At 34.8% G+C, this 13,645-nt stretch overlaps 1 long non-coding RNA gene across 1 annotated transcript in view; it reads right to left on the reverse strand.

The window, feature by feature from the left end:
- Positions 1-10,956: 10,956 nt before the first annotated feature.
- The window catches only part of LOC117124030, a 17,279-nt gene continuing 14,590 nt past the window's right edge, over positions 10,957-13,645 (reverse strand). The window contains exon 3 of the long non-coding RNA XR_004447918.1: positions 10,957-11,233. This is a non-coding gene — a long non-coding RNA (uncharacterized LOC117124030). The remainder of the gene's footprint in view (positions 11,234-13,645) is intronic.

The raw sequence follows: 13,645 nt of genomic DNA on the forward strand, positions 1-13,645 counted from the left end.
TTTAAGCTAAGCAATATGGATAAATTTGACTTAAGCAAAAAAATGGACTTAAGACGAATTTAAGCTGATTTCTAGTTTGATAATTCTGGCCTCTGGGCTTCTATTCATGGTTTTTTTTTACGGTATTGTTTGTATTATCTCAATTCTGTATATTACTTTGAATATCAATTCACCAGAAAATAAACCCAAAGGTGATTTCTATAGCCATGAAGTGATGGCTATAGAAAAATAAAAATAAGAAGCTTCCCTCCCTCATCAATTTTCTAGATAGGGTGATAAATTAACAATTCTTTTTACTGGGCCTTACATTACCAGAAATTTTTCCTTTGGTTTATTAGTTACAGTGGACCGTGAGTTAACTTGCTGAAATGAACTCGGGTTCGAGAACAGTGTCTGGACACCTTGGTTAATGCTTACCAGCAGGGCAGCTAAGGTCATAGGGAACAGGAGATTCTTTGCTAATTAGTTTGCAGAAAGATAACTACTACTTTATCTACTTTTCTAATTTATCCACTGGCAACAAATTCTCAATTCTTTGTTACTAACCTTAGGGTTGGGAATTGAAAACTAATGTTGAACCATGATTGAACACTGTCCTTCATACGTTATTTGTAACTTATAACAAAGATTATGAAACTGCAAGAGGTCCAACTGTCAGGGTTTCGCTGGAACGCAATCCTATCCCAAAAAGTACTCCCACAAAGGGGCTTGTCCTTCAAAACGTAAAATGCGTTCGTATTGAACGCGTGCTACACGTATAGAATGTATGCTAGAGTTTTGAAACGCAGCACGCGTCCGATACGAACGCCTTTTACGTTCTTTTGAAGGACACGCCCCTTTATGGGAGTACTTTTTAACATTCTCTTGGGATTTCGTTAAAACACAAACCTATCTCAAAAAGTACTACCGAGGTATGGAGGGCTTCTTTAAAAAGAATGTAAAAGGCATTTTATTGAATGCATGCTGCGTCTATAGAGTGCAATCGAGTTTCAGACTGTATTTGAAATCTAGTAAGGCGCCCTCATCTCATGGTGTTGAGTATAATACTTTGTTTTTCGTTTCATTGCCTGCATGCATAAGGCCAAATAAAAAAAATTTTTTAAATTACTTGTTTAGTATCACATATCAAAATTTTAGGTGGGAAAGAGTAGTGGTTTTTTTTTCATTCAATCTACAGTATCTGTGTTGGATCAGATCTTACTTAAGCAGTGCCAAGCGTAGGCACAGCTGGGATTGAATAGGTTACTGCTGTAACTCACACATTCCCACTATGCATGATCCTATATATTGGTAAATCAAAACAAAAAAAATTAAATATATTTTATTCGGGAAAAAAAAGTCTTAAATTAATAATTTTCAATAGGCCTTCAATAATTATTACACCTGGTTAGTGAAATCATTGTTTTAATTCACTTAAAATAGGCCTATACTCATTTTTATTAGCATTTCCTGGACAATATTCATTCTTTTTTAAATTTCTGCTCGAAAATGTAGGTAGGGGGTGGTGATGCTAAACAATTACATTTTTCTATTTGGCCTAATCAGGAGAGTAGGAACTCTTGCAATTCCATACACTAGTGTACTACCATATTAATACTTACTAATCATATTATATACTTTTTGATAAACATTAGTGAGTAGAAATTATTTTATTTTTAATAATTGTTTATTATATCAATACATATTAATTAATATACCTATTATATTAATATATATTTACTACTATAATTAAATACTATACATCATATACTTTCAAAGATACTTTATGATAAACACAAGTGAAGCAAAATTGATTTTTTTTAAATAAAATATTTTTTAATTCAATATTGATTATACATCCTATTATAATAATATATATTAATTAAATATTAAAGGCCTATAAACACTTATTAATTATTAGATTAGATCTTACATATTATACATTCACATGTATATAATATCTTATAAAATAAATTAAAGAAACAGTTTTAAAATTAAAAACAATAAAAATAAAATGTAACAAAAAAAAATTAGTAGGCTTTTATTTACAGCACTAGTGCTGAAGGAAAATAACATCTTTAAAAAAAAAAAACCACAAACGTTGAGTAACAACACCTAGTTTGTCGAAAAAACAAGAGAACATTGAGTTTTCAGAGATTATTTTTACATTTCAAATAGATTGCTAATCATCTTAGCTAGCCCCAAGTTATCCACCTACATCTTTCTCCCATTTAGTTTGACCACATCAAAACCATATTTGTCTCCATTACTTTGGAGGATATAAACAAACAAACCAGTCAGCTCACTCAGTTTTCTTGGAAATTACTGGTCTCTTGTGAGAAATGCATGACCTCCATTCAAAGATGCTAGTTTCATGGTTAATCAATATTAACGACTTCAGTGAAAACGCCGCCACTATGTATGAGGAAACGCACACTGTTTACCCTTCAGAAATAACGGTATTAAAGGAAGGTTTCTTTTTCCACATATTATTAGGAAATATCCAATTAACTATGTTTTAGAATTTATTAACATTCTTTAAATTTACACAGTGTTTCTCTTGTTATTAATTTTCTGTTTTTTATTACCACAACCGAAGCGATAGTAAAAATAACTGAGTAAAAATGCTTCCACGATGTACTAATCAAAATTGTTAAAGAAAGTTTTTTTTTTCCTTTCCAATGGTTATGGAAATATCCAATTAACTAGGATTAATAGTTTATTAACATTCTTTAAAATTAAACCACATTTCTTGTGTTTTTAAATTTTGATTTATTACCAGAACAGTTAGTGGTGCAGAGTAAAAATAATCCAACACTCTTTCAAAAAGTACAGTAACAGAATTTCATAAGAAATTCAAGACTTACAACTGTAAGGAACAGAAAATGAGGTTTAGGAAAGGTATTTATTCCCTGTAGGTTTAAGCAGTTACTGTATTACTATTAAATTTCATATCAGAATTTGAATAATAAACTAATAATAATTAGTTTAATTTATCCTTAAATTAAAGAAAATCGTGATAGATATTTTAGATCTCTTCAACTTGGAAAAAGTACCAGTAATGTATAATTAATAATGTATATTGTGCAATGAATAAAGTAGTGTATTGTACCTTTAAACATAAATTTATCCTTGAGAATTACATAATAAGCTTTTTATAGAGGGCAGTATTTAAAATTAGCATGCTTTTCACTCATACGGAATGTTTTTTTTAGTTTGCATAAATAATACAACAAACATTATATTTTTACCTATGGATTATTGCACATATTAAAAAGAATGAACATATTAAAAGAGTGAACTGAACAAACCTAAACTACATAATCTTGAATTGATGCCAAATCACAACTTGATGATTCAGAGTCAGATGAAAGTAAAGACCAGGGATGAACATTCTTGTGGTTTAAGAATTTGGACGTCTTGTCTCCAGAGAACCCATTAAGCCCTGTACCACATCAGCCAAGGCCAATCTACTAAAATCTATTAAAAGAGTTGTAAAATCATCGCAAAAATACAGGTTACTACACCAACCAAAAATAAAACAATAAACAACAGCTATACATTCTACTAAGTGATAAACCACAATGACAACAACATTTAACTTGATGTGTATATAGACTATGTTTAACATACCCAGTTCTCAAACCAACAGCAAGAATAAATTGCTAACATTAATAGATCATTATAGACTGAAGAATTTGCGTTTCCACTAACAACAGCAAAATATACAACAGTTAAACATTATTGTTTATTGCTGTTGAATTTTAGCTTCCCACGATTATAACCTTTTCTTTTCCCCTGGGGAGCTCACTTGTATACCAACCTTACTGGGGGAGGGGGGGTGCAGCAGCCACTCCAAGACATGAGACACTTGCGCTACCTATTTTACTGAAAATTATTAGGGACTTGAACTACCATTTACCAAAATCCGGCGTCGGTTGAACTACTATTACGGCCAACCTACCAAATTAAACTTGCATTGGTTCTGGATGGCGAATAAGACCGTGGTTCTGTCTGTTCGCGATCCCTACTGTTCGTGGCTATGTATCAACGGTAGGTTTAGAGGTTTAGCGCGGAGGTTAGCAAAAAATCATGTGAAAAATTATGCTACTTTGATACGGGACGGAGGAGGGACTACCAATTTTACTGAGGTATTTCCCCCACTTGTGCTACCAAGTCCTCACAAATATACCCTATACATGCTGAAACTCTTCCATAAATTCCCACACTTGTGCCAACAAGTTCTCAAAAATACCCCCGTAAATGCAGCACCTACCCGTATAGAAATAACATGTTTTAATGGCATTTTCTCAATATAAATGAATATATTATTATCAATAATTAATAAACTATACATCAGTTGAGCTTATGACAAATTTAAAAGAAATAAAAAACAGTTTCTTTTATTTTTCTGGGTTTTCATTTAAAAGGAGAGGTGACCATTTTTATTAAATACCTGGGATTCAATAGCCAGGCCACACACATACACACTGCTTAATAGGATACTAAAATGTTAACATAAACAAATGATTTACAAGGTGTGATTTAACTATTATTTATTGCACATTATTATGTAATATACCTTGAGAAAAAAGGGCCCGTTCATGCTTATGTTATTACCCGTTGAATGTTACCGGAAATATAATTCGAAGGTAGTATGAACGGGGGTAATTAAAAAAACATCTGGCCGAAAAGCAGGTTAGCCAACCCACCAAACTTGCCGGTTAAAAGTTGCCCGAGGCGAATCCTCGTGACCTCGGTGATGACATTAATGACTTTTACAGGCCTAGGCCTACTAACGAGGGATGTCCAAAATAGGCCTACCTCATGCTGCGAGTGCAATAAGGGTCCTCCCAAGCATTATTCCTATACCTTTTCTCTCAATTCTCCAAAGAGTCAACACGTGCATTGCTCCTACGCCGAAAAAATATATTTAACTTTATTTACTCGGGACTTCGCTATTCCCCTAAAATGAATCGGAAAAAACATCTGGACAGAAGAGGCAACATTCGCCCTGATAAGTGTGTGGGGGGTCTCCCCAGATACAAGAAGGTTTTGATGGGAAAAGGAGGAACGCACACACCTACGGGCTGATAATTACAAAGATGGAAGAGCTGGGCTTTGGCTTTAATGTTTTCATAACAAAATTAGCGAGTGACCTATACCCATTGAATTTACAAAGCATGAACGAGGGTTGGTCGTAGGGCCGCAGGCGACTCGCTGGCTTCATACCCGTTAAATGTGAAGGCGAGTTGTGTATGAACGCAGGCAAAGTGTGTTCAAGTATTCAAATGTGCAAACCCCATTAAGTATATTACCTTGATATCATTTGGGAGAGCACCCAAATCGTAATTAGACTGTCTAGGGTTCGAATCCCAATAAATCAATGTTTTTTCTATAAAAAAAAAAAAAAAAAGATGTTTCTCCACACAAATGTAAATTACAAAAAAAAAAAAAAGAAGATTTTTGCTATGTTGGATTTTGAGAGTGTTAAGCGAAAGCATGATAAAACAATATAAACATTTTGAAAGCAAGAGCGGTTTGTTAAATGGAAGTTACTATCAACATAAGAGTAGTTGGTGATGAAAAAAAAAATTATAACTATAAATTCATAACTTCATTGTACACATAAATTATAGGACTATGATATGTTGGTAAAAATAATTATTATCACTGTCTTGTTGAATTACTCAATCAGAATGAGATTATTAAAAAAAAATTGATAACTATTAATTCATAACTTGAATACAGAAATTATATGACTATGATCATATGTTGGTAAAAATATGGTTTGCCTTGTTGAATTAATCTACCAGAATGAGATGGAAGTTACTATAATAGTATCAACTGCTGTCGTGTTTTGAAATTAGTCTTATGGTACCACTCAGAGATAACACAAACAGTAAGACCATAAACACACTATGAAAATTGATAGTCGATGGCAAGTGGTGAATTATTGTTCATTTGTTGGTTGATTGATTGATAAGCTATTCTTAAGTGTAAACACACAAAGGAAATAGGCTTCCAGTGGGAGCATGTGTCTACTGCCTAACACACAGTGTACATTACTCTACCTACTACGATAAAGGGGGCGTCCTTCAAAATACCATAAAAGGCGTTTGTATCAACGCATGCTGCGTCTTTATGACGCATGTGTAAGTTTCAAACACAAGTTGGTTGAGTTTCAAACTCCATTCATTATCTAATAGGGCGCCCCCCCTACCTCATGGTAGTAGTACCCGTCATACACCACCACCGGATTTACTCCTTCTTACAGGGTTATCTGCCAGATGATAACACAGCGTCTATGCCCCCGAGGAGGTAATACACACAAAAAACCCATAAAAGTCTGAAAATTAAATTTAAAGGCATCTCTCTAGTGCAGTGGTGTATCTTGGAGTTGAAATGGGAGGGCTGATGGGGAGCGGATGTGAAAGTGAAGTGGGAGGCATCTCAATGATTAAGGGCTGTCTCTTATACACGCAATCAATGAAAAAGAAAAAAACCCTCAAAACTTTATAGTAAATGCACTCATTTATAAATAATCACATTAGTTACCGTATCAAGTTACAGTTCAAAGGTCAATTTTCAATGATTTACAGACATTTAATAAATGTTGGCAGAAAGTTAAGGGTATAATATAGAAATGCTATTATTTTAACATCTGTTAATTTTGGTAAAGAATTTTTTCATTCTAATTTTTAGTTAAAAGTCAATTAACATTTAAAATGTACAAATTAAGCAAATTTCATTTTTTTTTTTTTTTATTATTAGATTTCATGAAATATGTTTAACATGCAAACAGACCATTCTGGAAGTGGGACCAACAGCTTAAACGTCTTCCAAAAGGACGCTGCTATGCATTTTTGATTTATATATATTTTTTAAACTCTTTACCTAGTTGATCTCTTCAATTTAACACACTTGTAAAAATCTGTATATATATTTTTCAACTATTTACCTAGTTGATCTCTTCAATTTAACACACTTGTAAAAATCTGTCGACCATTACATTTATCATGAAAACTTTTTAGTCAAATGTTACGCTCCAATGCTCACAACAAAGAGACGTTAGATTTTTCCATTGCTAGATTAAGCCTTGTATCTATTCAGAAAATGTTATTTCTTTTCTTTAAAAAAAAAATGATTTCCAACATTTAATAAAAAATCAAAAGAGCAAATATAAATACGCCTCACTGGTTTAAATGGTTGGGATAATAATAAACAGTTATATATATACAATATTTAACTTCCTTACTTGGTATATAGATAGTCTAACATAGCTTTAAGTTATATTTCAAATCAATATATTTCAAATACTCAGTCAATAAAACATAGGAAAGAATGCTGTATAGGCACTATATAGCACATAGAAAAAACATGCTATGATTTAATGTAGCAACTATCAAATAGAGAATCAATAGCATAAACAAACTATGGTTTTTTGTAAAAATATTGCCTATACTTTTTATTCATCTTTAGGCACTAGGGCCAAGGCTATACCAAACAGTGAACTAAATCACTCTTCAAAGTGACAATCTCATCAAAAGACAACAGGGGATGTATAGACCAGTACCCCAAGGTAGCCCCACTCAGGGGCGTACCGTGGGGGGTTCGATGGGTGCGGTCGACCCCCCCTTTTAAAGAAAGTGAACTTTAAATATGCTCGCTTCACTCACAAATAACGCATCCCGCGAATTCTGAAAGCTTCGCTAAATTGCTCCGGGTTCAGCTTTCCCCTGCGCTTTCGTTTCGACTCCCCCCCTTAGATTTTTCACCGTACGCCCCTGCCACTACTCATCTGAAAAGATGTACAGTACTACTACTAGATTCTTTAAAGTTTAAAGTGCATATGAGCCAATGGTGTACACTGGGCCGACGGTTTATAGTCCTTATCCGAGAAGATGTCTTGTTCCACCTCCAGAACCATAGGCGAGCGTCGAGCGTGCTGTTCGAACCAGCACCGATATTAAAGCTGTCGGTTGCAGCGCCCCTGCCTTAACCACTCAGCCATTCAACTCGCCTATGTCTTACACTAGAGAGATATCAGTGACAAACCTTAAAATGACCAATATTGCACCTTTATCTTTCAGCAAGCGCCATCATGACTATACTGGGACCTGACGTACTACCGTACCTTTTCAGGACCAGTGAGCTGAATATTTTTGTAATGCAATGAGAAATTTAGAAGTCCGTAAAGCTCATTTCCCACCATCTAAGAATCAAAAGTTATCTGGGGAGGATCGCCGATCCCCTTTCTTTTTGAGGTTCATCGATTCACGGAAAAAAGAATACGTATGCAGCTACTCAATTTTTTTTATGTATACAGAATACAGATTATTGAACTTTTATTAGTCTTGTGGAAGTAAAAATATAGTACAAGAAATTACTTCGTTGTTGGCAAACCTACACCTTTTATACCATGTATGTATACACACATAATAGGCCTATTTACTATCAACAAGAATGAGAAAGTGTATCTGACTGTTTTCAAGAGGAGGAAAACTTGAATTTTTGAAGAACTTGTAAGTCATTAACAGACACCTCGGAAGTTGGGAAAGCTCATTTCCCGCAATCTAGAAATCAAAATTTTCCCGGGGGAGGATCTCCCGGACACCCTTTCTTTTTGGGAATTTTTGGAAACATTTGGACCCCCCCCCCCCACTAAATTTGTACCCAGATCCGTCCCTGGATATACAACAGTTTTTTTGTAAAAGAAACTTTGATAATCCGAACAGAGCATTAAATAAATTTCCATACACTGAAATTTATGTTATTCCAAATGCCTTTTAGAATCAGCAATATCTATCGGGCTAAAGCAACTGAAGATATTTCAGGAATGTTTGGTGATCACTTGATGAGTAGCCAAGTGGTGGGATTTTTTGGTAATTGATGTCAATTTTGTGGAGACACTCTTGTTTTCCTTCTTCAAAATCTCTTTTTCCTATGTTGCCAGAAAACCCCCCAGAGAAATGGCATTCCAGAAGCATTGCAATGTGATAGCTTCAACTTGACTGTAAAAAGTAGATTAAGAGTAAATCATTGAAATATGTGACTTCAGATTCACAATTGTTGATATACTCAATAATAAGAGATTTTATACAACACGAGAGCGCATCCCCATACCGTGGTTTGGGTGCTGGCTTGGAGTTCTTCTATTATTTGAGGTATATTCATTTAAAACTCAAAATTCAATATTAAAAAAACACATAGCAACAAGGCCGAATTGTGTATGATTTTACAAAAGAAAAATACACAAAGGACAACACAAAAAAATACAGTAAATTACATCCAACAATGACATACAAAATAGAAAAATCGTGAAAAAGCAAAAAACCATGCATCAAAATGCGAGAAAACCATGGAAGGAGCATTAAAAAAAAAAACATAAATGAAGGGATGGGGAAGAACACTAATACCCGATTCACACGTACAAAAATCCTACCAAATGTAACAAAATGTAACCAAAAGTAACATTTTACGGCACGTGTGAAAGTACCTCCGTGTAATATCCTTGTAAAATCTCGGAACGTCTCGGTAATCTTTACCAGCCTCGCTGAGGCTGGTAAAGCTTCCGAGATGTAGCATAGATGGATCTGCGCATGCGCAGGGATTTCAACACAACAACAATCTACTGTGTTTCACGGGGTTCTTTGAATTTTCTTCCTTCTGCAGACGATTCTGATCCACTAGAAATAGATATGCCTAGTTTTTCTCAATGATGAATGAATTACCATTGTTATTGATGTTAATTAGTAATGGTAGAAGAAGATATACATAAAATGAACGTCGGGATGTTGTTAGTACTATTACTAGTATTATCAAGGGTCGACAGACACGTTGGAAGCTATGCCTAGTTTAGTAGTACTGTAGTTACAGCAGTTGTTAAGGGCATTGATTGCTTCGAATGTTTACTGTCATGGTGAGTTCAACAGTCCATCTGTGACAGGGGTTCTCAACTAGGCCTAGGCTAGACCTATATCGCAGTAGGGGGAAAAATGATTCATTGAATAAACACTGAATAAATTTTACACGACCTTGGCATTACCTTACAGACGCGTGTGAATGCTTTTTATCTCGGTAGGAATAACTCGGGAGATCGCTCGCTTACAATTTGTTACTTTTTGTTAAATTTAACTTCACGTGTGAATCGGGTATAAGACACCGGAAAGGGACAATTTTGAATTTAATTTTAATTTATTATATCAGCCAAAAAATGGGATCAAACTTGTTTGGAATCGTTTGGTTTTACTTTCTGTAACATCTTTTCTTGTTCTTCCAATTACAACTTCTCACTTGTTTTGCTCATTGAGACACCTGTTTTTTCCACAATATAAACGTATAACCAGAAGCAAGATGGAAAAAGCGAAAGAGTGTGCAACTAGTAGACAGAGGCACTGCACATCTTATTAGGGGCACTTTTTTTCTTTGTCACTGCTGAAATCGTTTACAGATAAAATTTGTTTTTGAAGGTGTTTTATAATAAAGATAATTTTCTTGGTTGGAAGCTTAACATTTTTTCTCTAGAACTGTCCAAGGATTCACTGACAAAGCAGGTAAGCACATAACAATGATATATGGGGAATAAAACTCATAGTTTTATTCAACACTTCCAAAGGTGAACGCAACAATAACATTCAACATGTCATCCAACAGATTTAGGCCAAAAAAAAAATTACTAGTTTCTCATAATAATAAATAATAAAATGTCGTTCTTATATAGCACTTAATGCCTTAACAAAGCCTCTAAGCGCTTCACATTACTACCCCAGTCATTGGATCAAACACATATGGAACACATTGAACACCAAATTAAATTATTAAGTTAAATTATATTATTATTCCATAATATTGTGGCTAGTAATCAGCGTAGTTGTGTTGGAACCTACCAGGTACCCACTTGTACTCCTGGGTGGAGAGAGGCAACCGTAGATAAAGTGCCTTGCCCAAGGACACAAGCGATTTGCACAGCGAGAGTTTCGATCCCCCGACCTCGAGGTTAGGAGTGCAAGCCACAACCGATGCGCCAACCGCTTCATCCATTTTCTCTGAGTCACCAATTTCTTTTCTTTTTTGAATTTCCTTTATTTTACAAATTGTACAAAAACCTGGCTAAATTCACATCAGTAAAATTCACCTCTCTGGATCGTTCGTGGTTGGTGATAAATTTGGTATAATTCATGTCTAGTGCTTCTTTTATTTGCTTTCAATGTAGTTAGCAGTTTCTCATCGACCATCTTGGATTATGCCATCTCTGAGTGAAAAAAAAGAGAAAAAATTGCCCTCATTTTCTTTCTTTAAAAATATCAGAATGAGAAACTACTTTTTTTTTTTACTTGGCCTTAAGCGTCTACAGCTTAACAGTTATTCCACTGTAAACCACATCTATTCCTAGTACTATTGTTTACTATTCAGTTTTCAAACTTAAAAAAACACCAATAAATCACTGTAGACTATACAATGCATTATATATTATCAATGTTACTGGTTAATCCTACTACTATTCAAGGCTTCACATACTGAAGGATGATACACGACCAACACACAAACTTGCCACTCGCATTTTAAATCATGGTAAGCTGTATCGTATCACGGCAGTATAAAGCATTATTGACGATTGGATGATACATGAAATAATTGATATTAAATCGATGATCAGTTGCGGGGAGGGGGGAACCTAACTCGCAAAATAAGGTGATTTTACTATAGGTGATTTAACTACCATGATTTGGGGGGGGGGGGGGGGGGAAAAATTTTTTAATGTTGGTGAATAATTTTTTAGAGGGCATGCACCCCCACCCCCACTAGATACACCACTGATATGAAGACCTAAATCAGTGATAAATGAATTTTTTTCGATTTTAATGAATATAGGCTTACAAGGAAAAAGCACTTATTTTAAGGGAAAATCAGAGGGGTAACCAAATTAGTCGCATGGTTTAAGTTGTAGAGTACAGCTAAACACACTACATGTGACAGTTTTCGACCGATGCGATACTATAGGAACGTAATTTCAAACTGAGGCGTGCGCATTGAATGTTTTTAATGGCGATCCCTTCAACAACGACCCCTGTTTTCGCCGCTACTGTTGCTAAAGCACACAACATCAGATGTTTCATTTGGATTCGTTTTTTCTTTAGACCTACTCTAAATTCTAGGGTTCATGACCAAACATCATCCATAGTGCGGTATGTGTTTTAGAGGCAACAACAGGGCTAACATCCATGTTTAAGCAAAGAGGTACAGTACAGTATTATAGAAAAGGCCTAGTATACTAAAAGACCTCCATGGTTTAAGATACCAACTTGAAGCTTGAAACACTGGCCTTTTAAAATTCATATCTAAGTGTTTTTGGCTCCTCCTCGTATAAATAAAACTCTCGATTTTTTGAAGTCAGGCTCCGGAAGAAAAACATTTTTTGATACGCTGTAGAACTAATTTTTCTAAGACAGAAAAAAGTAGTTTGATCAAAAACTGAGCAACGGTGAACAAGATATAGATTTTTGAATATATAACTGGAGGAAAAAGGTGTAAAAATGGGTGGTTACGCCCCTTTCCCCCCCCCCCCACCTCCAGTTTTTAATTATTCAAAAATCTTCCTTTCCATATAAAATTTTTCTTTTGTTCAAGTACTGTACAAAAGCTCCAAAATAATATTGCAGACATCAAAAGTAAAAATGTTTTTCTCATTAAATGAAGTATTGCTCGTTAGTTGTATTAATAATTACCTATTTCCCATTGGGGACACTCTAACTAAACTTAAACTCCCGATGATGACAACCAAATTAAACACTAGCCTTAAGGCCAAATATAAAAAATTACTAGTTTCAGGTACCCTCGTGGATCCATTTTCTCTCCCTCACCAGAGTTTTTATATTCATATATTTCCTTTATTTTACGAGAAGTATGAAACTGGCTAACTCTCATCAGTAAAATTCCTCTCTCTCTCTCTCTCTCTCTCTCTCTCTCTCTCTCTCTCTCGATTGTTCGTGGTTGGGGATATATATGGTATGAATCATGTCTAGTGCTTCTTTAATTTGCTTTCAAAATGTCTACCGCACTTTGGAAAAGTGGGAAATAGTAGAGCTGTTTCCCATCTACCATCTTGGATTTGCTATCTCAGAGTTAAAAAAAAAATTGTCCTTATTCTCCTTCTTTCAAAATATTAGTACGAGAAACTGCTTTTTTTTTTACTTGGCCTTAAAATGTATTATAAATTTCAACATTTACAATATGCCGAAAAAATGTATGTCTGGTCTACTCTAGATAATAAAGTGATGAAATATAATTTTTTTTTAATCCATGGAAAAAAAATAGCAAACTGCCAGGGTTTTGTCCTACATTGTTCACCATCAATGTTTTCAGAATGGTTGGCACATCGACTGCCATTGGATCTCTTAATGTTGAGGTCACGGTTCGAACACTCTTTATGCATTTTGCTTGTGTACTAGGACAAGGAACTATACTAACAGTTATCCCTCCACCAGCAGTGGCAGGTGGCAGATACAAAATAGAGAAAAAGAGAAAAATTATGTTCAAATTTAAGTCTGCCATTTACGGCCATCTACATGGGCTATGATCATAAATTTTCTTATATGCAGCCCCAACCATGGTGGGGCTGAGGTGGTCTAGATGCTCCACCTGTAAAAATCTCTCCCTGGCCCCC

The sequence above is a fragment of the Anneissia japonica genome, unplaced genomic scaffold (genome assembly GCF_011630105.1).
Source record: "Anneissia japonica isolate Jap-2015-1 unplaced genomic scaffold, ASM1163010v1 scaffold169_len739621_cov184, whole genome shotgun sequence".
Lineage (NCBI taxonomy): Eukaryota > Metazoa > Echinodermata > Crinoidea > Comatulida > Comatulidae > Anneissia > Anneissia japonica.